Genomic DNA, 20,617 nt, shown 5'->3' with positions numbered 1-20,617 from the left:
CAAAGTATCTATATAAGTGATTATTATGAGCACAGGACCAATAGAAAGCTAATACAGCAGTTAAGGAAAGGCTCCCCGGGGACCCTCTAGCCCAAGGGCCCTGATGCGGTCGCAACATCTCCACCCCTTATTGCTACTCCCCTGCATACAAGTGATTATAGCCATCGAATGTCCTACGTTGATCATAATATATATCTTTTTAGAAAGGGACCATTACTTATCACTGATTGAAAGCATGTTAAAAATGTCACTTAAAGTAAACTTGAGGAGATAAACAAATGTATCTACAGTTCTAATCATAAGTAGGACTTTTGTAGAAAACCATTATATTACTTTGTGTTTAAAAGCTAGAAACATATATTTAACATTTGTGGCATCTCAGCTGAATGACAGTCTTTTACTATTTATTTAATGGACTATTAATTTTTTTTTATCTTATCTTAGGCCTCTTGCACACTGCAAGCGATTCTGATTCAGATTCCACTTTTTAATCAGTTTTTACATCAGATTCAGATTCCGATTTGCAGTGTGCAGGGAGCAAACTGCAAATCGGAATCAGAATCGGATGTAAAAAACGATTAAAAAGCGGAATCTGAATCGGAATCGTTTGCAGTGTGCAAGAGGCCATAGTGTTTCTTGTTAGAAAGTGATTTAGTGGTTGCCAGGGGTAACTGCCTTCGCCAGACACCTCAAGCAGTTAAGGAACTTTATTTGCCTTTGACATGAATACAGGTGCAAAAATGATCAGCAATCTTCATTGCCTCAGCAAATCGTGAATATAACGATCATCTTGGCATTGCATTGCAATCATAAGTCAATCCTATTAACTGACCTAGGTTGAGCCTAAAGCTCAACACACACCATACAATCTTGGTTGTACATATTTACCAAATCTATGTAGTATAAAGGCCAACAGATTGAAAATACCTTGAATGATTGATTGGATAAGCTCTTATACTACATGAAAGTGGTAAGATTGAACAACCATGATTGTATGGTGTGTGTTGAGCCTTAGGAAAAGTCTCTATTTTAAAAAAGGTCTATAGACTAGAACCTACAGTGCAAGTAGGTCCATTAAGCAAGAGAGTGAAGTGAAGATGAAGTACCCAGTAAACTATGCGTTGCTGTTATATACCAGTTTACCAAGGGTTACATTTGAATGTCACCCTGTGGGTGTGCCGTGATTGTGTTGTTTCTGTGAATCACATTCTAAGCTTGCTATTGGCTCCCAGGAGCATGTGATTAACAGGACCCACTGCGCAAGTCTCGAACCCAGAACCATAATTGGAGTGCTTCTAGAATTGCAATAACTTTTATGTTTTCTGTTCCTGCTGTGATTGTTGATACTTGGTAGGCCCAGGTCCAACAGTAAGTCTACCCGGGAGTGAGAAAAAAAGCACAGTTGACCTTTCCTACAAAGGACAATGTGCCACTAAAATGATCATCAGAATTATGTTTCTTTGTGTCTTCTTTATGAAACCACGGTTATCTAAAGTAAATGAGGAATTCTATATTGCAAGAAACTGATCGCTTCTTACATTTATCTGCCATGCAACAGTTTTATGACTTGTAATTTGTTATAAGTGATAGTTATGCTACAGTCTAACCACTGAAGGGAAAGTGTAATTTACATACCTAAATTCTTAAAGAGAATCTGTACTCTAATATTCTTACACTAAAAAGCATACCATTCTATTCCTTATTTTCTCCTGTGCCCCTCTGTGCTGTTTCTGCCACTCTCTGCTGCAATCCTGGCTTGTAATTAACAGTTTTAGGCAGTGTTTACAAACAAACTAAGCAGCTTCTAATAGGCTCAGCTAAGCATAGTGTGTGAGTATGCAGGGGGCCTGCAGAGGGTGTGTATCGCTTCTACCAATCACAAGCAGCCCTGCACATTCCACACAATCAAAGCCTTAGCTTGACAAACAGGACAGAGGAAAGATACATTGATTTTTTTACAGAGACAGTGTAATTAGGAAGAGCTGCAGTAAGCCAGAGCACATTAGAACAGGCATAGGAACTCATAGGATAGAAGAACTAAGGCTGAAAAAATTGTTACAGAGTCTCTTTAACACTTAAAGTCATTGGGAGTCGTTGATAAAATAAATTAAAAAACAAACAAACAAACAAAAAAAATTAACTAAGGAGAGTGAAGGCTCTGGGTCCTAATAAGCCTTCCCTCTTCTTTCCCGATGCCCTCGGTGCAGCTCAGGATCTTTCCTTTGAAGCCCCCGCTGCAGGGGACTCCCAATGACTTTAAAGGGAAAAGGAAGGAACTAAAGGTCCGTACACACGCCGGACTTTAGGCAACGACGGGTCCGTCGTTGCCTCCCGCTGGGTGGGCGTGCCAGCGACAGTCCGGCATGTGTACGCTCTGTCGTCAGACTGATACGGCTGTTTCTGAGCGATCCGCCAGCCTGGTTCTTTGTAGCTTTGGAACTCTATTATTATTATTTTTTATTTATATAGCGCCAACATCTTCCGTAGCGCTGTACATAGTACAAACACATAATGGGGAACAAATATACATAAGAAATACAAGACACTGTACAGTCATGACATTGAATAGAATAAATATAAATACATACATAGTTGATTTGTAGTTGGTACATGTACATATGTTAAAATTACAGCAGTATGAGAAACACTAGGAGGAGGTCCCTGCCCTTGCGAGCTTACAATCTAGAGGGTACATACATTTGTTTAGTAATTCTGCAGATCTAAATCTACATACATTTGTTTAGTATACCTGCACGTGGTGCCCCCTGCTCTTGACATAGTCTACGATTATGTCCGACTGAACAATCTCACCTGAGTTTTGCTGAACGTATGCAATTCCTGCTAGCTTTGTATTGCAGACACAGGTGTATACCATTACACTTGATTAGCTGACAGGCTATTTGTAGACCATATAAAATGGAAGATTGCTTGCTGGGAGTGAACATTTGCTTCTCGTATGTTTTGCATTCATACATTTGTTTATCTCATTACATCACGTCAGTTCAGATACTTGGATTTCATGTCAATGGCAATACTTGGATATCTCCAGCAAATGCAACCATCTTGTTTAATCTGATAATGATATATTAATCTCAACATATTTGATTGATAAACCTTTGATCAATATCGGATAGTTTATAGATTAAAAGGGTGATCAAGTAAATTTTCATTAAGCAGGTAGAGTATTGAGCATACAAAGCTAGCAAGAGCAGTGGTCCAATCCATTCTCTATCAAATGTTTGCTGAAATCTCATAGAGATGCAGTGGGGGAAAGGTGGTACATTCACTACTAGTAACTCATCTATATCCAGTAGGGAAATGATATACTTGCTGAACTGGACAGTTATCAACCAGTGTACTATACAGCTAACCTTTCCTTTCTTCTCTCTCCAGCCAGAATATGCTGTAAGCTTCAACTGCATTTCTTGGCCGAAAAATGAAATCTATCAATTTTATTTTAACATTTTCTCACTTATTTAGCTAGTATGTTGGCTTCGTCAGTACCAGCACTAAATGCATATTGTTTCTTTATTTTGTATTATTCTGGTTCTGTGTCGCTGTGACCTGATTGCTTCCACGCATGGAACACATATCAAAAGTTTGTTACCAGCTGTTAGCACCTTGGCTGGTGATTGCATCTCTCTCAGTCAATAGGCAATGTGTGATTAATATTTAGTCAGCCTCTCTTGGCCTGGATAAATGGAAACATGAGTGGGAAGTCTGAAGGGGAAATATGATATGTACAATATAGTATAACTACAGTTCATTTTTGTTACAATAATACAAATATCATAATTGGAATTATGACTTTTTGGCTAACTTGGAGTCAATTGTATAGGATTTATTAGCTGGAGGGAAATATATGTACAGTATGATACCTTGTACAATAATCTGTATAAAAAAATATTTGGATATAAAACCAAAGTACTAAGCAAATCAATATTCAAGAGCCCTAATGTACAGTTTGCATAGGCTGGCAAACAAAAATAATTTTTGCAGCCTAAGTATGAACAAATTAATCAGCACTGATTCTGGCTGGCAGCTCTTTATACCTGCTAGCTCATTTGTGTTAACCAATTGACACCTAAAGTCTTTTTTTGCCCTTATGGACTTGATATATTAGCTATGTCACTATTTATTCAGCAATAATATTGCCACTTCTTACGACACCTTATGTACATATTGTTTATTTCAAGGGAAATATACTTTTGGCAACATTTTTATAAATTTTTTTTATTTTCTCTATATTTTAAAATGAAAAATAAAAAAAAAAAGGTTTCTCAGTTTTCATCAATTGTATGAGGGACATTCAGAAAGTTACCACCATTTCAATTTACTGCATAAAGAAAACATTTTATTTTAGGCATACTGTATCTTTTGATTACTTCTCCAAATAATCAATCACCTCCTTCATTTATCCATCTTATCCATCTTCTTTTCTCCCATTTATTCCATTGTCCTGTTCAGTCAGTCATGGCTCCGCTCTGAAAACCAGCACCTTCATCTGTGAAATGGCTGCAGCCCAGAAAAATTTCAGGGTCAGTGGTTCTTTTGTGTCCAATGCAGACACACAAGGACCTGGGGAAACATGGGAGCAAGCTAAGTGAGGCAGCAGTGGGGCAGTCAGGGGATTGAACAAGACAGTCAAAAGGGGTGGAATGGGGTGGTCAAGAGGCATGAATGGGGTGGGGAAGGACTAATGCTGCAGGTCAGCCTATTTCTCTTTTCATAGTTTGACTTTCTTTGAACAGTGGCGGCTCCAGCTTTAGATTTTTTGAGGGGGTACGAAGTGGGTACAGTGGCAAGCTGGTGGGGCCCACTGCAGCACATTACAAGAAAAAAAAATACACTTAGCAATAATCTATTACAGTTTGTGAAGTGTATTCAACAGATAACTTAAGTAGTCACATGTCTGCAGATAAAAGAATAAATAGTGAGATTTATCCAGATAAAGTAATCACAGTCACATGCCTCTAGATAAAATAATCACATAGGGCCTGAGACACTATGCTATACTGCTGTAAAGTTGCCATGCGCAGGGAGCACACAGCAATTTTACCATTACTAATGCTGGGGGAACACCGTACGTTAGGCTTTTAACCGCAGTAATATACTCATTAATCAGGTAATGCCCACAGCGCTAAAGGGTTGACGTGTAGTGTCGCCCCCCCCCGTTAGTAACAGCAAGATTGATGTGCGCTCCCTGTGCATGGCATCTTTACCGCAGTATAGTGCATCAGGTCCATAGTCACATGCCTGAAGATAAAATAATCACATAGCCACATGTCTCCAGATAAAAGAATAAAGTACTGTAGTCACATACTCCTAGAATTAGGTTCTCTCCCCTGTATGGTTAACATGGATACTATAGGTAGCAGATGTTCCCCTACTCCAGTATCGGTAGGGAGCAGCAGGGCCGGTTCAAGTAACAATTGGGCCCTAGGGCAAAATTAGCCTGGGGGCCCCCCAACAGACACCCCTCGACCAAAAAGCGCCATTAGAGGCCCTTTGTTGCAGCCAAATTTCCCTCCTGGGCCCCTGAGCTGGCTACTGACCCTCCCCCAATCACCTCCCAACTTAACAGACTCTTCAGAGTCCCTGGGGAGCAACAGTTAAGATGGGGGAGGGACACCTTGGGGGCCCCTACAGGCTCTGGGGCCCTGGGGCAATTGCCCATTATTCCCTATGGTAGCTTCGGTCCTGGGGAGCAGATGTGCTCTCAGTATTAGGCATCACTCCAGTACAGATAGAATATGCTCCCTCAGTAAAGGTAGCCAGATGTACCGCTAGTATTAGGTGGGTCCCCAGTATAGGTAACAGATGTGCCCCCCATATAGGTAGCCCCATTATAGGCAGGATGTGCCCCCAGTATTAGGTAGCCCCGCTCAGTACAGATAGCAGATGTGACCCCAGTTTTAGGTAGGTTCCCCCTCTAGAATAGATATCCAGATGCACGTCCCCCTGTACAGGTAGCCAGATGTGGCCCAGTATTAGATAGCCCCTCCCACTGTTATCATCATCCCCCTATATGAAGATTAACAAGCAGAGTGCAATGGAGAAATTACTCACCTTTCAGGTGCTAAGATCTTTCTTCAGCCGTATCCAGTGCCCCGATGTTAATTAATTAGAGATGCCGCTGGAGTCATACAGAGGAAACACTGGACGTGGCTGAAGAGAGATCTTGGTGCTGCAACGTGAGCGAACTGTTCATCACCCTCCACTCACTCACAACTCCATCACTGTAGGGGGCTCGGGGGGGGGGGGGGGGGGGGTTATGATATTTATCATATATTTTTACAAGGTTTCCAATGTAGTAAACCAGCATCACATGCCTCATCTATGAGTTGGGGGGATGGGGCTATTCATGTTAATGCTGCTGCACAACAAGTTATTGGCATTCTGCAGTCACGTGAAAAAGTGCAGGGAGCGAAGAGATGATGAACCTGACAGATGTGAGTTAAGTTACACTGAAAAAATACCCTTTCATGGCAGATAACAGCAAAAGGCTGTAACTTTCTGGATGTCGCTTACAGTTTTAAAATAAAAAGTGTTACAACCTTTTTCCCTCAACCCGTCACTCACTTGTTCTCTCCCCACACCTGTGCACTGTGCTCTGTCCTTAATTATCTTCTGCCCTCTATGAGATGTGGTATGCATCACTCAGTAACGCTGCACAATTTATAGGTGGCACAGTGATGCCCCCACCCCACACTAGTTTCAGGAGTGGCAGTGCTCCTATGCCACATGATGTATGCAGAACATCTGCATTTGCAGGCTTTACTGGTATTATCTGTTTTTACTGTTTTATTTACTGGTATTGTCTGTCTTTTTCCTCCGGGGAGAGACACTGCCCATGGTTACCTAGCAACAAGGCTGTGTGGCTGTGTTTACTAGAAAACCCTTCCACAACCCCTCTTCTTTTCTTATTGGACACTGTGCACTGCGGCGTCCTCTCTGGGAGAGCTTACCTTGAATGCTAATTGAATCTTTAGTACGGTAAGTGGAGCTACAGACGCACCAGAAATATGCCTGCAAACGGAGACATACGTACTGTAGGTCTGCTCACCTCACTCCTCAACAGGCACTTTCATGGCCTCAGAAGAAGCTAAGGGAACCACTGCGAAACAGTTGTTTGGCCGTGCACCCCCAGCACCCACTGCTGGACCTCTTTTTCCCCCACAAGTGCTGCCAGCAATAATAAGTACACAATACTCATTTAATACTCATTTGTTATGCATCAATGTTGAAGGTTACCCTTCTGTACTAGCACTTTGTTTGTCACATGGTGGTAATAAAGAAGCTCAATAGTGCTGAACGTCTATGCCCCTATGTGTTCATTTACAATGGATAAAAACTAAAGTCATATTCAACAATTTATCATATTTATCCTAAAACTGAAATTCTGCTGGTACAATATATGGTGAAGAACATCTAAAAATAGAATAAACACAAGATTAATATAGGGGGTATTGGTTAATTTATCTTCTAGGGAAATGGTCTCAAAAGTGTTAAAAGAGATAGCTTAGCAGCATTTTCATTGCAGCAGTGTCTGTGTTTTATTTTTATCACATACCCTCTATTGTGACACCACTATTACCTCTTCCCCATACCTCCCTTTTAGTGGCCCTGTTAAAGTATCCACTTATCCTTTGTCTCCTTACAACCACAAATGCTGTGCCCCCTTTACTGTAAGCCCCTGTATAATGACCCCTGTGCTGTGAGCTTTTTGTGGTCTAGTAGTTTCCCCTCCACCTCATGGTTTTCACTGGCAACCTAGTGAACCTCCTTGTGGTCTAGTGGTTTTTCCTACCCTCCATGCAGAGTTCAGCAGTCATAAGCATGCTATATCACCTCTTACCTTTCTATTTCTATTCTATATTCTATCCTTTGCTGTGTGTACCGCTTCAGCTTAATAACACATCAGTATGTTACACACAGCTGGAAGAGGCTGACTGCAGTATGAGATACAGGAGAGTCATGCACATTGCTGGAACATGGGGAACACCCATGGCCTGAGTAAAAAGGTGGAAGTGCACACTTATCTCCACATTGGGCACTGGAGGCCCTTGTCTCAGCCTGCCACTCACTACCCACTCTCTCCTGCATGCTTTGTACTGGTCACCGCAATACAAAGCAATGAATATTCACTTGAGTACAGCTACTGCTGGCCCACACGGCACCCCGTCCAATCTCCTGAAGACCAGTCCTTCCTATTAAAAAAAGATATTAAAAAGAAAAACAGACCAACGGAAACTTTGATCAAGGAGGCGTCTTTTTTATTTTTTTATACATTTTCATTAAATTTGATGTTTAGACTGAATCTTATTTCTAATCTGTTAAAATCATCTTACATTGTATTTCCGTCTCTACTTAGTTTGAACAACAAGCTGGACTGGGTCTTTTCATCTGGTTGTTTTCTCCCTGACTTGTACAAAGAGTCCCCCACTTCTCTATTCCCTCCCCTCTCCAAAGAACAGAACATGTCCCTCAGCTGAGCAAAATGTAAATGAACAACAAAAGACTGGGGCCCATATGCAATTCACTTTTTCTCCTAAGTTTTCTACTAGAAGATAATTTTTCCAAAATGTGTTTAAAATAACTTTTCAGCACTCGTCAGTTTAAAAAGAAAACAAAAAGTAGGTGAAAAAAAGTATAGTCAAAAGTATTCTGAGTATTATATTGCTTTCTAGTAGCTTAAACGGCATTATATTGAAAAAGTGTAAATACTGTATATCACCAGGACGGGGTGTCCAAACTGTTTAGGCCAAGAGCTATATCACAGTTTTTGAGAGTGCTAGGGGGCCAAACTTGCACTGGGGCCCAAAGCTCCTTAGCTATGCCACTGACTGGATGCATCTTTTGTTGTTAACAAGAAATATATCAATTTAAATGATAGAAAAAATGTTGCCACTAGCCAATGTCCGCCACTCCTTTCAAGAATTAGAATTTCTTTAGAAAACCAAAATGGCCGAAGAGGGAATGTCATTCCAGCTAAGGACGCCCCTTCCTGTTACACAGATCAGACAAGCAGCTTGTTGGTATTTTCAGGGAGGTGAAGTGGCCAAATGGGGAGAGACTGAGGGTGCTGCGGGGACACAGAGGTATGGTAGGAACATGCCTCCTAATGTGTAGCCAAGAAAGTTTTCTGTCTCTTAAATGGGATACAGTGTAAGTATTAAGTTACTAAGAGTTCTACTTTTCTTTGTGCTTAGCAGAATAGCTTACAGAAGATTACTTGGGAATATTTTGTATGTGGAGCAGTTATGACATACATAACAGGAATGCTCAGCAGTCTTTTAGACATAAGTCAGTTTTGATTTAGGCTTTGTGGCCATATAATTCCAGAAGAGATTTTCTGAATGTACCTGTCAAACTTGCTAATCACCTTGTTAAGTCAGGAAGAAAGACTGCAGGAGAAACATCGGAGACAAAAGTATTAGGCATGCTCCTTTCAATGTGACACCATAAGGAGAAAAGAGAGGAGAGGCATGGGCTTAATTTAGGAACATCAAAGTATGAGCTTAATAAAGTTTACCCAAATACATCATTATACTTGCTATCAGATTTAAAGTGATGCACATTTTGTTACCCACATATCTCTCTGTCCCATAGCATGAAAACAGAATATTGCAATACTTCAGACAATGCCATGTATCCATGTACAACTTGTGCTATGGACTGTGCATTTATGTCACCATAATAAAAACCATGATCAAAGGTGTATCTACAAGGAAGCAGGTATCGTAAGCGCCACCTCCTACTCTGCTGTATCCCTTTTGCCCCTCATAATGGAGGAACAAGTGGAGCGCCTGTTATTGGCAATTAGCGGGCGTAGGTTACCAGCACTAGCTGCTATCGCAGCATGGCATGCGCTGAGTGCCCGCTCCCCTGGGCATAATTATGCATGCTACGCTGCAAGTAGCACGTGTATTGTGCAGGGACTAAAAATCAAGGCGCACTGATTAAATAGCACGAGTAACAGGAGGGTACGCATGCTATTTACATTAGTGAGTAAACCCCATAGATTAATATGGGGCAGTTGCCAGTGGTGGCAGAACCGAATCCACTGGACAGGTGAGTCGGCATTTACCTGCAGTGATCAACCTAGTGGGAACGGACACCACAGGCTTCCATTGCATCAGATTTGAGTTTGTGGTGTGATTGCAATACAACTGTAGAAAAATGCAGCAAGTCTGGACCTTGCATTTGCAGTCCAGTCTGTGCGCTTTGCGTTCACATTCCGTTTGAAAGGGTGTATTGATGGCATAGGATGCTTTCACAGGCCGATTTTGCCGTTTTCCTGCCTTCCATAAGTGGTGTTTTTTTCTGCAAAGTGAACAAGGCCTAAGAAGTCTGGTCTCTACCTCTCTTGCCCAATCCCTTGGGTGAGTGTTTTCCGATTTGCTTGGTAGCACCTTACACAACCTTTACCTCATTTTACATATACTGTACCTCTGCACTTTTGACCTTGAAACTATTGCATTTTATTGGATGGCTTCTTATTTAATGAGATTGCTGTGGGGTATTTGTTATTACGGGGTAAGATGTAATTTGGCTGCCAGCTATTGTTGGCGACCAAATTATGCTGCTTTTATAACAACTTAGGCTCCGTTTCTTGATGGTGCCAAAATGACTGTCTGGGCACCGCTATAGCCTGGTGCATCCACATTTCCTGCTCTGTTTTCTCTGTAGAACTACCTTTAGTACCAATACCTTGTAGTACTCATTTTCTAACTTTATCAGTTGTTCACATCATTGTAGAAGGATTTTGGCCAACTTATCTTTACAATATTGCATCAGTTCACTCAGGTTACGGGAATTCATTTTTGCACACCTCTCTTAAAATCCCCCCACAGCATTTCAATCAGTATGAGATTTAGACTTTAGACTAATGCCACTGCAACACCTTCATTCTTTTCCTTTTCAGCCATTCTGTTTCAGAGCTCCTGGTGTATTTGAAATAATTGCGCAAAAAAAGTGGGATTAGCGCATCACCAGGCCACCTCTGAATGCGCTGATCCCACTTTTTTTGCGCAATTTTCAATTTTACTTGGTAGCACGCCCAGGCTGTGCATATGCATAGGTAGGATTTAGTTAGTGTTAGGTCCCCTCCCAAGGAGGAAAGACTTCTTCGTCAGTGGGAGGGACGAGTACTTAACAAGTTGCATGCAAGCTGTTACAGGAAACTAACATCCTCCAAGTGGTAGACAGGTCATGTGTATGCAGTGTGTATTTTATCCCATAAGTGGGGCTTGCACACTTTTGCAGGTAAGCATTCATCTGTTTTTAAGTAGCGCTGTTCATTTCTTTGCTATGTTATTTGAAATAATTACCCTGTAGCATTACCCAGTTTCAGCTTTCGCAGTCACTCAGATGTCCTACAGTTGACTCTAGAGAAGTTATACACAGATAGAAGTGCTTAGGGTTGATTCAAGGTGCCTAGGTCTTGAGCCTGCAAATGAACCCTAATCCCCCCACCATCACTCTAATTGGTATGAGGTGTTTGACAAAATCCAAACATAGCATCATCAGCACAAATGTGGTGCTATGCATTATGACCAATCAAACCACCAGTTCATCCAGGCTAACGCCTTACTGGACATTAATTTACAGCTGCTGTATCCTGAAGGCTGGGGCATTGACCTTAACCTCTACAGACCTACTTGTTTGATCATCTCAGACTTTGCACTGGTTATTGTTTACGGTTTGGGTAGTTTGGCTTAAAGGGAACCTAAACTAATAAGGGATATGGATGTTTCCTTTTAAACAATACCAGTTGCCTGGCAGCCCTGCTGATGTCTTTAGCTGCAGTAGTGGCTGAATCACATACCTGATATAAGCATGCAGCGAATCCAGTTTGTCTTCAGTCAGAGCACCTGATCTGCATGCTTGTTCAGGGGCTGTGGCTAAAAGTATTAGAGACACAGGATCAGCAGGAGATTCAGGCAACTGGTATTATTTTAAAAGGAAAAATCCATATCCTTCTCAGTTTAGGTTCCGTTTAACCAAGATGGCAGGGATACCTGGAGCATTCGTGACTGCGTGATGTATAGTATTGCCAGAGCCAGATTATCCACCAGGCGACAGAGGCAGTTGCTTTGATCTAGTTGAAAGGTCAGGGGCCCCGGCCGCCCCAATAAAGATTTATTGTCCCTGTTCATGCAACTCTTTCTGGTCCGTTAAAAAGAAAGTCTGCAGGAATGCTCTCTGTAACACAGTTAAAGGATACCCGAACTGAAATGGGACATGATGAGATAGACATGGGTATTTACAGTGCCTAGCACACAAATAACTATGCTGTGTTCCTTTTTTTTCTTTCTCTGCCTGAAAGAGTTAAATATCAGGTATGCAAGTGGCTGACTCAGTCCTGACTCAGACAGGAAGTGACTACAGTGTGACCCTCACTGATAAGAAATTCCAACTACCAGTCAGCCACTTACATACCTGATATTTAACTCTTTCAGGCAGAGAAATAAAAAAAGGAACACAGCATAGTTATTAGTGTGCTAGGCACTGTACATACACATGTCTATCTCATTATGTCACATTTCAGTTCGGGTATCCTTTAAGAAGATACATACAGAGTGTTTCTCTCCCTCCTGCACCTCCCCCCTCTTCTTAGCTTGTAAAGTTGTCAGTCACAGGCTGGGGGCTGGAATGACGAATCTTATCTGTGTGATCTCTGTTCAGCGTCCAAACAGCAGAAGCTGATTTCTAGCAGGGAAGGAATGAAGTGTACAGGTACATCTGTAGTTAACTTTACTTCCATGATAGCATCATTTAGGGCTGGTTCAGACGGACGCTTGTGCAGCGTTTACCGCCAGTGTTCAGGGCTTGGCGTTAAACGCTCCCATTCAAGTGAATGGGAGCGTTTGTACCAAGCTTTTACGCGCGTTTACACGAACGCGGCGTTCGGGTCCCGATTTTCCCTGGCGTTCAAGGAGCCTCTGGAAGCTACATGTAGCTTCCAGGGGCGGTTAACCGCGATGGGTAATGTCCCCCTAGGGGAAGAAAAAACGCGACCGCATCCGAACGCAACGCGAACGCTGCTGAAAGCTCGAACGCATCACCACCGCGACGCCAACGAACGCAACGCCTCTGACCGTCCGTCTGAACCAGCCCTTAGACAAACTGCTCTGCTAAAAAGCCTTTGGCTGGGAGAACACTTGTCTGTTAGTTCTCTGTGTGCGCTTTTCTGCATGCGTTTTTTACACACCATGGGCTTAACTAAACCGTGATAACCAATATCAAGGTCATGCCAGCATTTTGCACGCTATATAACGCGTGTAACGTTTTGTGTGCGCATTTGCGAAATTTCACGTGCATACGTGGCCGTTTTTGTGCAAAAATTTGCGATTGCGTGAAAAACGTTACCCGCGCAATACGCTAGCATGACTGTGATATCAGTTATCACAGTTTAGTGAATCAAGCCCCATATGCGTCTGTACGGGGGAAAACGCAGGCATGTTTTCACAGAAAGTACTTTAATTAATATAGAAAATCCACACTTTGCTTCACTGCTGTCAGGTTTTTTTTCCTGGATAGGAAAAACACCTTGTGTGCACTGGCCCACCATTGATTTACTTTGGTTCTTCATTTTCCTGGGCAGAAAACACAGACAAGTGTGCTCCCAGTGTAGAGTTCTGTTTGTGATGTTTACCATTGGTTCCTGTCATTGCTGAGCTAATTTGCCTAATGGCCCATACTCACGGGCTACAATTGTCGCCCGTGAGTATGCGCCGTCGCCCGTCGCTGATCTCGCCAGGCGATTGAAAGTTTCAATCGCCTGGCGACAGTCGCCGCCGCAACTCCACCGCAACTGTCGCTAGTCCGCGTGAGTACACGGACTAGCGACAGCAACCTCCATTGAGGTATACGGAGCTTCCGGCGGGGGAGGAGGAACGTCGGCGACAGCTTCCGTTGCACCGCTGGTCTCTCTTCCGCGTGTGTACGCGGAGGGACCTGGCGAGGAGCTGTCGCCCACACGCTCACGTGTGCTGGCGACAGGCCACTTTTGCAGCCCGTGAGTATGGGCCATTAGTTTTATCACCCAAGTTATACCTGAGTGTGACCACAGCCATGCTTTAGATGTGAATCTTGTTAGTTTGACACGATCTGGCACTACCTGGCAGCAAAAAAAAGATGCAATTCTCAGAGTGTGGGCAGGGAGCAGAAAAGCATCTATTACCTCTCCAGGTTCCTGTGCCACATCTTTGCTACAGGTTCTCCTCAGTGCTTCTTAGTGTCTGTTCTCCATGGAGACAGTTAGGTCTCTTATGATGTGGCCCACCAGTGAGACACTGGCTGAGAGAAATTTGGATCTGGTTACCTCTACTGGGGGGGGGGGGGGTAGTCTGGCTATCCATACTGTGGGGTATCTGGCTACCTATATTGTGGAAATAGCGGCTGCCCAATGGGGGGACAGCTGGCTATATATACTGGGGGTCATCTGGCTACCTATAGTTGGGGGGGAGGGTCACTTGGCTACCTCTACTGGGGAAACATCTGGCTACCTTTACTGGGGGTTGTCTCCCTATCTTTTCTGGGGGGACTTCTGGCTACTACCTATAGTAGGGGGACATCTGACTACCTATACTGCAGGGTCACATCCTTTCATTAGGGTGGCTGAGGAGGGGGGCACTAAATTTATTGCTCTGCTTGGGGCCCTTTGTGGTCTTAATCCAGCTCGGAGTATTGCACACTCTTTTTAACTGCCGTTTGTTACAATGTTGGATTGTAAGGCTCTGCCTCTGAAGAAGCAGCCATGAAACGTGTGTTAGGCTGCGTTCACCAACATAAACACGACTAATGCACTTTCATTGTAGTTTATTATATCTGCCTATTGTTGGAGATTGTAATTGAAAGCTACATTTTAGAACACTGCATGTTATTACGGGCCTTAAAACCCTCATTGTAATTTGTGCTTGTCATTTATGCTAGATTTACTGGTGTATTTGAAATAATTACCCTGTATCATTACCCAGTTACAGCTAAGCTTTAACAGTCACTCAAATGGCCATATATTTGAAAAAATAGTTATAGAGGATGTCAGGGTTGATTCAAGGCAACTAGGTCCTGTGGCTGCAAATGAGCCCTAACCCCTCCACCATCACTGTAGTTGGTATGAGGTGTTTGACAAAAACCAAACACAGCAGTATCAGCACAAATGTTACATAGTTTTTTGTTTTTTTTTTTGGTTGAAAAAAGACATACGTCCATCGAGTTCAACCAGTATAATAGAGTTCAACCAGTATGCAGTGCAGTGCATTATTATCAACCATCTCTATTTTACAGTCATTGGTCCAAAAGAGACGGTTGTAGAAGTCTGTTTGTTCAAATAAAAGAAAGTAATGTTTCCATGTTCTTATTAAGCTTTCTTCTGGCATCCCTTTCAAACAAGCCATACTTGCCCAGTATTTAAATCTGTGCTGTCATGAACTTTTCATGCTAATATCTTTAGAGTTTGATATGTAGTTGTCACAGGAACCCTAGTGGCTGACCGCACTTAGCCTTCTAAACGGTGCCAGCGCACAGATCGTGCGAACTCTGGTCGCAGTCAATGCGCAGGAACCGTTAAGAATTAGCCGCAGACAAGCGGTGGTGGCAGTTCCTTCAGCAGGGAGGCTGGGCGGTGAACTCCGGCTGGCCTGTTGAACCTTTGCCATGTTGAGCTCATGCTGTCGTCTCTCCCGCGCCTCTGCGGCTTGGCGCTCCCGTTCTCGCTCAGCGGCATCCCTCTCTGCGTGGCGTTCAGCAGCAGCAGCAGCAGCTTGCCGCTCCCGTTCCTCCCGCATTTGGCGCTCTTCACGCATGTACTGCAGGTACTTGTCCAGGTCAGTGTCCATCAGCTTTTGTAATGCCTGCTGCATTAGCGGATCAGTACAAACGGACAGTCCAGTACTGGCCGGTTCCAGGCGAGTACTTTCAGAAACTCTGGGATTGGGGTCCACACTGACATTCTCCTGCGTAACTGTTGATGCAGGGCCCTCAGGATGCACAACCTCTGTACGGTCAGGAGTCTCAGTCTCTGGTTCCCCTCGATTGTCAGATGGGTCAGCGTCTACCTCAGCAGACACATCCAGCTCCTGCAGTTGCTGGGTATCCCATTGAAACAATTCCGTTACCAGGTCCCCTTGTTTCTTGCAGCCGACATCAATGCCTCTCTCTTGGCAAAGATGTTGCAGGTCCGCCAGGCACATTTTCTTGTAGTTCCCGGACATTTCCACGCCAAATAAAATAAAACTTTTGGGGAGGGGTACTGGCTACACAGTCTCTCTGTATATATAAAAAATATATTGCCTTCCAGCTACACCAACGAATTAGTTCGTTTCTCGATAGCGCTAGCGCTATCGCAGATACTTTCAGCACAACACAGATCCCACCGCTGCCACCACTGTCACAGGAACCCTAGTGGCTGACCGCACTTAGCCTTCTAAACGGTGCCAGCGCACAGATCGTGCGAACTCTGGTCGCAGTCAATGCGCAGGAACCGTTAAGAATTAGCCGCAGACAACTCAGAAGGGAGCCTGTGAGACACGGGTAATTACAACGTCCCCTACTGGTTCAGAGTAAACTGCCACCACCGCGGTTACCATGGGACCGTGGAGCCCATTAACTGACTAATCCTGCGAATAAAACGGTTAAACACACGATATTCTGTCTAGCCAACAACAAACAAACAGTAGCGTATCTTCAGAGACCCGGGATCAGTTCTGTGTGTGCTGATAAGCAGGGTAGCAGACAGTGAATGACTTGGAGGAAGTCTTTTATTCACAGCAATATAAATAATTAATATATACAGACAATTATTAAAATCAACAATTATTAAAACAGTAATAGCCAGTATAAAAAATAAAAGAAGGGAGAAAAATACTTAGTTCCTGGAAAGATGTCCTTTTTGTGGGAAAAATCAGTTCTGGATTTCAATCAGAGTTCAGACCAGGTGGATGCCAGCATATCCTCAAGCTGGCATCTGATGAATTCAAGATGTTTCAGTGTGGAGGACACTGAGTTTGGGTCCTCAGCCATTCTTATGCCCCTGCTTCAGTAGGAGGGAGTGAGGGCGGGGAGCCATACACCCCCTTAGAAGATGAGATGAGCCCTCCCCTTATCCTGGGGCTAGAAATCATATCTACCCATATATGGGCTCTATCTCACAGAACCGTACAGGTCAGGGCAGATTTATTAACATTTTCAGGTCTGTCTTGATTTACCCAGCGCCCTGATACCAGACATGAGGGGTGGGACCCCTGTGGTATCATCAGGCACTTTCAAACTGCCTAACTGGCAGTCCTTACCTCAGAATGTTCTGCAACTTCCTCAGAACCAGCACCGGGGCTCATGCTACACTTCCCCCACGTTTGGCGAAGCTGCCATCTCAGGAACCCCAGAAATATGACAGATCTGGGAAGTTATGGATTTGCTATGAGACTCAGGTTATTCCCAGGCAAAGGCTCTTTGAAGTTTGGAGCAGCCAGCGAGGTGTCGCCTCCCCTGCTGGGAAGCCCAACTAGATTGCTTCTGCCATGGTGCTTGTCACCTTATACCTGATGGATGGGCCATCAGCACAGCTTGAAGCCAGGGACTCTCTGGGGCAGATTAGGCTCAGGCTCATTAGCATATCAAAAGAGCCCTCCAGCCTTTAGGATAGTGCTCTCTTTGCTAAGAAAAGGACTTCAGCTGTCCCTACACACTCAACCCAGATTGTACCGATTTGAAGCGCAATCGATGCAGGGAATCGAGTGCGATTGCTTTTTCTTCACGGGCGGTTACAGGACGCGCCTGCGGCCCCGCAACCGTCCGTGACAGTAGTGCTTGTGTTTTTGCAGTTTCTCTGAACATGTGCAGTCTGACATTGGGGTTAATTTGTAGAGATGTTAACTCCTGGAAAAATTGGTAAAGGTCTTGAATGTTTCCCACTTATGAATAATGCTACTCATTATAGAATGATGGATGTATAATCTTCCCCAGATTGAAAGGCAGAAACAATTGCTTCTCTAACATTGTTGCAGATGTCTTTCCTCTTTGGGATTGTATTAACACAACTGAACGCTCCACACCAGAAAGCTGTCAAAACTTCTGCTGTTGTACAGGGATGGTCAATGAGGTGCACATTTTTTAAAGATTATAACGCAGGACTTAGCAAACGTTTTATGCAAATGCATGCTGTTTGAAATTGGATCCATCAATTTCTGACAAGGTGGCTCTGGGGCTTCTGACATATCCATGGATATGTACCACTGTAAAATCTCGGTTTATGTTGTGATTGTTAACTGTTAATAGTTATTTACCCATTTGTCCTGGTTACTGCAACATTTAAAATATTTCCCTAGCACAATGTATGGCGACAATAATTTATTTGGAAATAAAGGTGTATTTTTTCTGTTCTGCTGTCCATCACAAATTACAAGCCTATAATTGCAAAAATAACAGTAATATACCCTTAGGGCATACATATAAAAAAAAAAAAAAAAGAGTTAAGTTCCTAAGGTAACTATTTGTTGTTTTTTTTTAATGGTCATCTTTATTTGCAAATGTTTTATTTAGGTATCTATGGAACAGTGGGGGAGGAAAGGGGTTAATGTTAAGTGTTATTTTTAATAAATAAAATGTATGTAGGTGTAATTTTACTATTTGGCCACAAGATGTCCTTACACATTTTCTTCCTGCCACGTGAACAGGAAGTAATGCGTAGATGTTTCACTTCCTTTGATACAATGACCGCAGGCATTTCATTGATGGCAGCAATCATTGACATTGACACTTAGATCCATGAATAGGAACTGTTCCCACTACCGATCTGTGGACTAATAAGCGGCGACAAGGTTGCAAATGGGCGTGCGAGCATGCACATCAGCGATGGCCGTATATCTATGGCCCTGTGTGGAAACTGAAGTCCTGCGGAGCGTACATATACTGCCACGGACAACAACAGTGGTTAAATAGGGATGTTTGAAATTGAAGATTATTCAAGGTTACAGGGTATACTGCGGAGGGTGAACTCAGGCCTCCTAAAAACATAAAACGAGGGGACCTCATGACCCACATTAACCTAACTAGATGGACTGGCCCCAGTCACCACCAGGGAGGAGGTAGAACCGGGCGAACCTCAGAACCCACGTGTGACAGAGCCCCAGTGTGTCCAGCGTGTGTGTGCAGCTGCAAATCACACAATTAGCCAGCAGGATCCAAGCATCTGCAGGATCCAAGCATACAATAATAATCGCTAGGGGACAGCGCAGCACTTTTTTTTTTTTTTAAATCATGTAGCTAGCCTAGCGCTAGCTACATGATAGCAGCGGCATCCTGACACCCCCTCCGATCGCCTACGGCGATCAAAGCAAACAGGAAATCCCGTTCAGAATGGGATTTCCTGTTTGGCTTCCCCGTCGCCATGGCGACGATTGGGATGACGTCAAAAGGCGTCCCAATCCACCCCTCAGCGCTGCCTGGCACTGATTGGCCAGGCTGCGCACGGGGTCTGGGGGGCCGCAGCACGGCAGGTAGCGGCGAATCAGCGCGGAGCGGCGGCGGTCGGTATATACACGCAGCTAGCAAAGTTCTAGAGCTGCGTGCAACAAAAAAAAAATTATGCAAAATCGGCCCACCAGGGCCTGAGAAATCCTCTGCGGCGGCTTGCCCCGAGCTCAGCTCGGGATTATCGCCCAGAGGGTTAAACATGGTTTTGAGAACCAAACGTTTTATTTCTGCATGGTTGATTTGATTGCTTAAACTGTTTGCTCATGCTTCATGCAGCTCTGTGTAGGCATAGTGAGCGGTGCCCCATGCATTGTATTTTTTGCACAATAGGATATATTCCTGTTCAGAGTCCACATAAAAATAATTAAAACTCCTTGGGCCTAATCCAATTTCCTTTTTCTCCCAAGTTTTCTCCTAGTCTTGTCAGCACTCTGCAAATGAAAAGGTACCAAAATGTACGTGAAAAAGTAGTCAAAATTGTGAGTATTTTCTTGCTTGCTGGTTGTTTAAAAGGCATTTTATTGATGAGGGGTGATAATATCACATAGGATAGAAGAAAACTCTAGCACAAGATGATAGTGTGGATATTTTTTAAAATCGCTTAATTTTTATACTGACTAATGGTTTAAAAAACCAAAACATTTTATTTAAATGATGTGATCAAGCAGAGTAAAGTAAATATATTGTACTTACTACATCAGAGAACACAGTGGTACATCTCAATGTAAGTGTAATACTTTGGTCTTTAGAATAGCTCGTGTCATGCCCTGTATATTCTGGAAAGGCGTGTGACCTGAATTACTGTAAGCAATGTACTCCTTTCTTTCCCTGTAAGAAAATATGAGCCTGCATTTTGTGTTTTGACTTCAAAGTAGATGCTGGTTGTCATAGATCCAGCAAACACAAGGACAAAGCTACATAGTGTTCTGGCCTCCTGCTATGTTCCATCCACTGAAGTAGAACACAATGGTGCAGACTGCTATGGCACTGAAACAGACTTACAAGATTGCCAGGCTACATTAAAGAGAAACTCCAACCAAAAATTGAACTTTATCCCAATCAGTAGCTCATAACACCTTTTACATGAGAAATCTATTCCTATTCACAAACAGACCATCAGGGGGCACTGTATGGCTGA

General features: G+C 43.3%; 2 long non-coding RNA genes across 2 annotated transcripts in view; one reads left to right on the top strand and one right to left on the bottom strand.

Moving 5' to 3' along the window:
* Window positions 1-4,326: 4,326 nt before the first annotated feature.
* Window positions 4,327-6,786, bottom strand: LOC137548294 (uncharacterized). Its single transcript, XR_011026691.1, has 2 exons — window positions 6,583-6,786; window positions 4,327-4,578 (listed from the first exon to the last, which is right to left on the bottom strand). It is a non-coding gene; the product is annotated as an uncharacterized lncRNA (long non-coding RNA).
* A 60-nt stretch (window positions 6,787-6,846) lies between these two features.
* Window positions 6,847-20,617, top strand: part of LOC137507281 (uncharacterized) — a 47,491-nt gene continuing 33,720 nt past the window's right edge. The window contains exons 1-2 of the long non-coding RNA XR_011020475.1: window positions 6,847-6,996; window positions 19,887-19,958. This is a non-coding gene — a long non-coding RNA (uncharacterized lncRNA). The remainder of the gene's footprint in view (window positions 6,997-19,886; window positions 19,959-20,617) is intronic.

This window comes from Hyperolius riggenbachi, chromosome 1 (assembly GCF_040937935.1).
Source record: "Hyperolius riggenbachi isolate aHypRig1 chromosome 1, aHypRig1.pri, whole genome shotgun sequence".
NCBI lineage: Eukaryota > Metazoa > Chordata > Amphibia > Anura > Hyperoliidae > Hyperolius > Hyperolius riggenbachi.
This window is presented reverse-complemented; position numbering and strand designations above follow the sequence as displayed.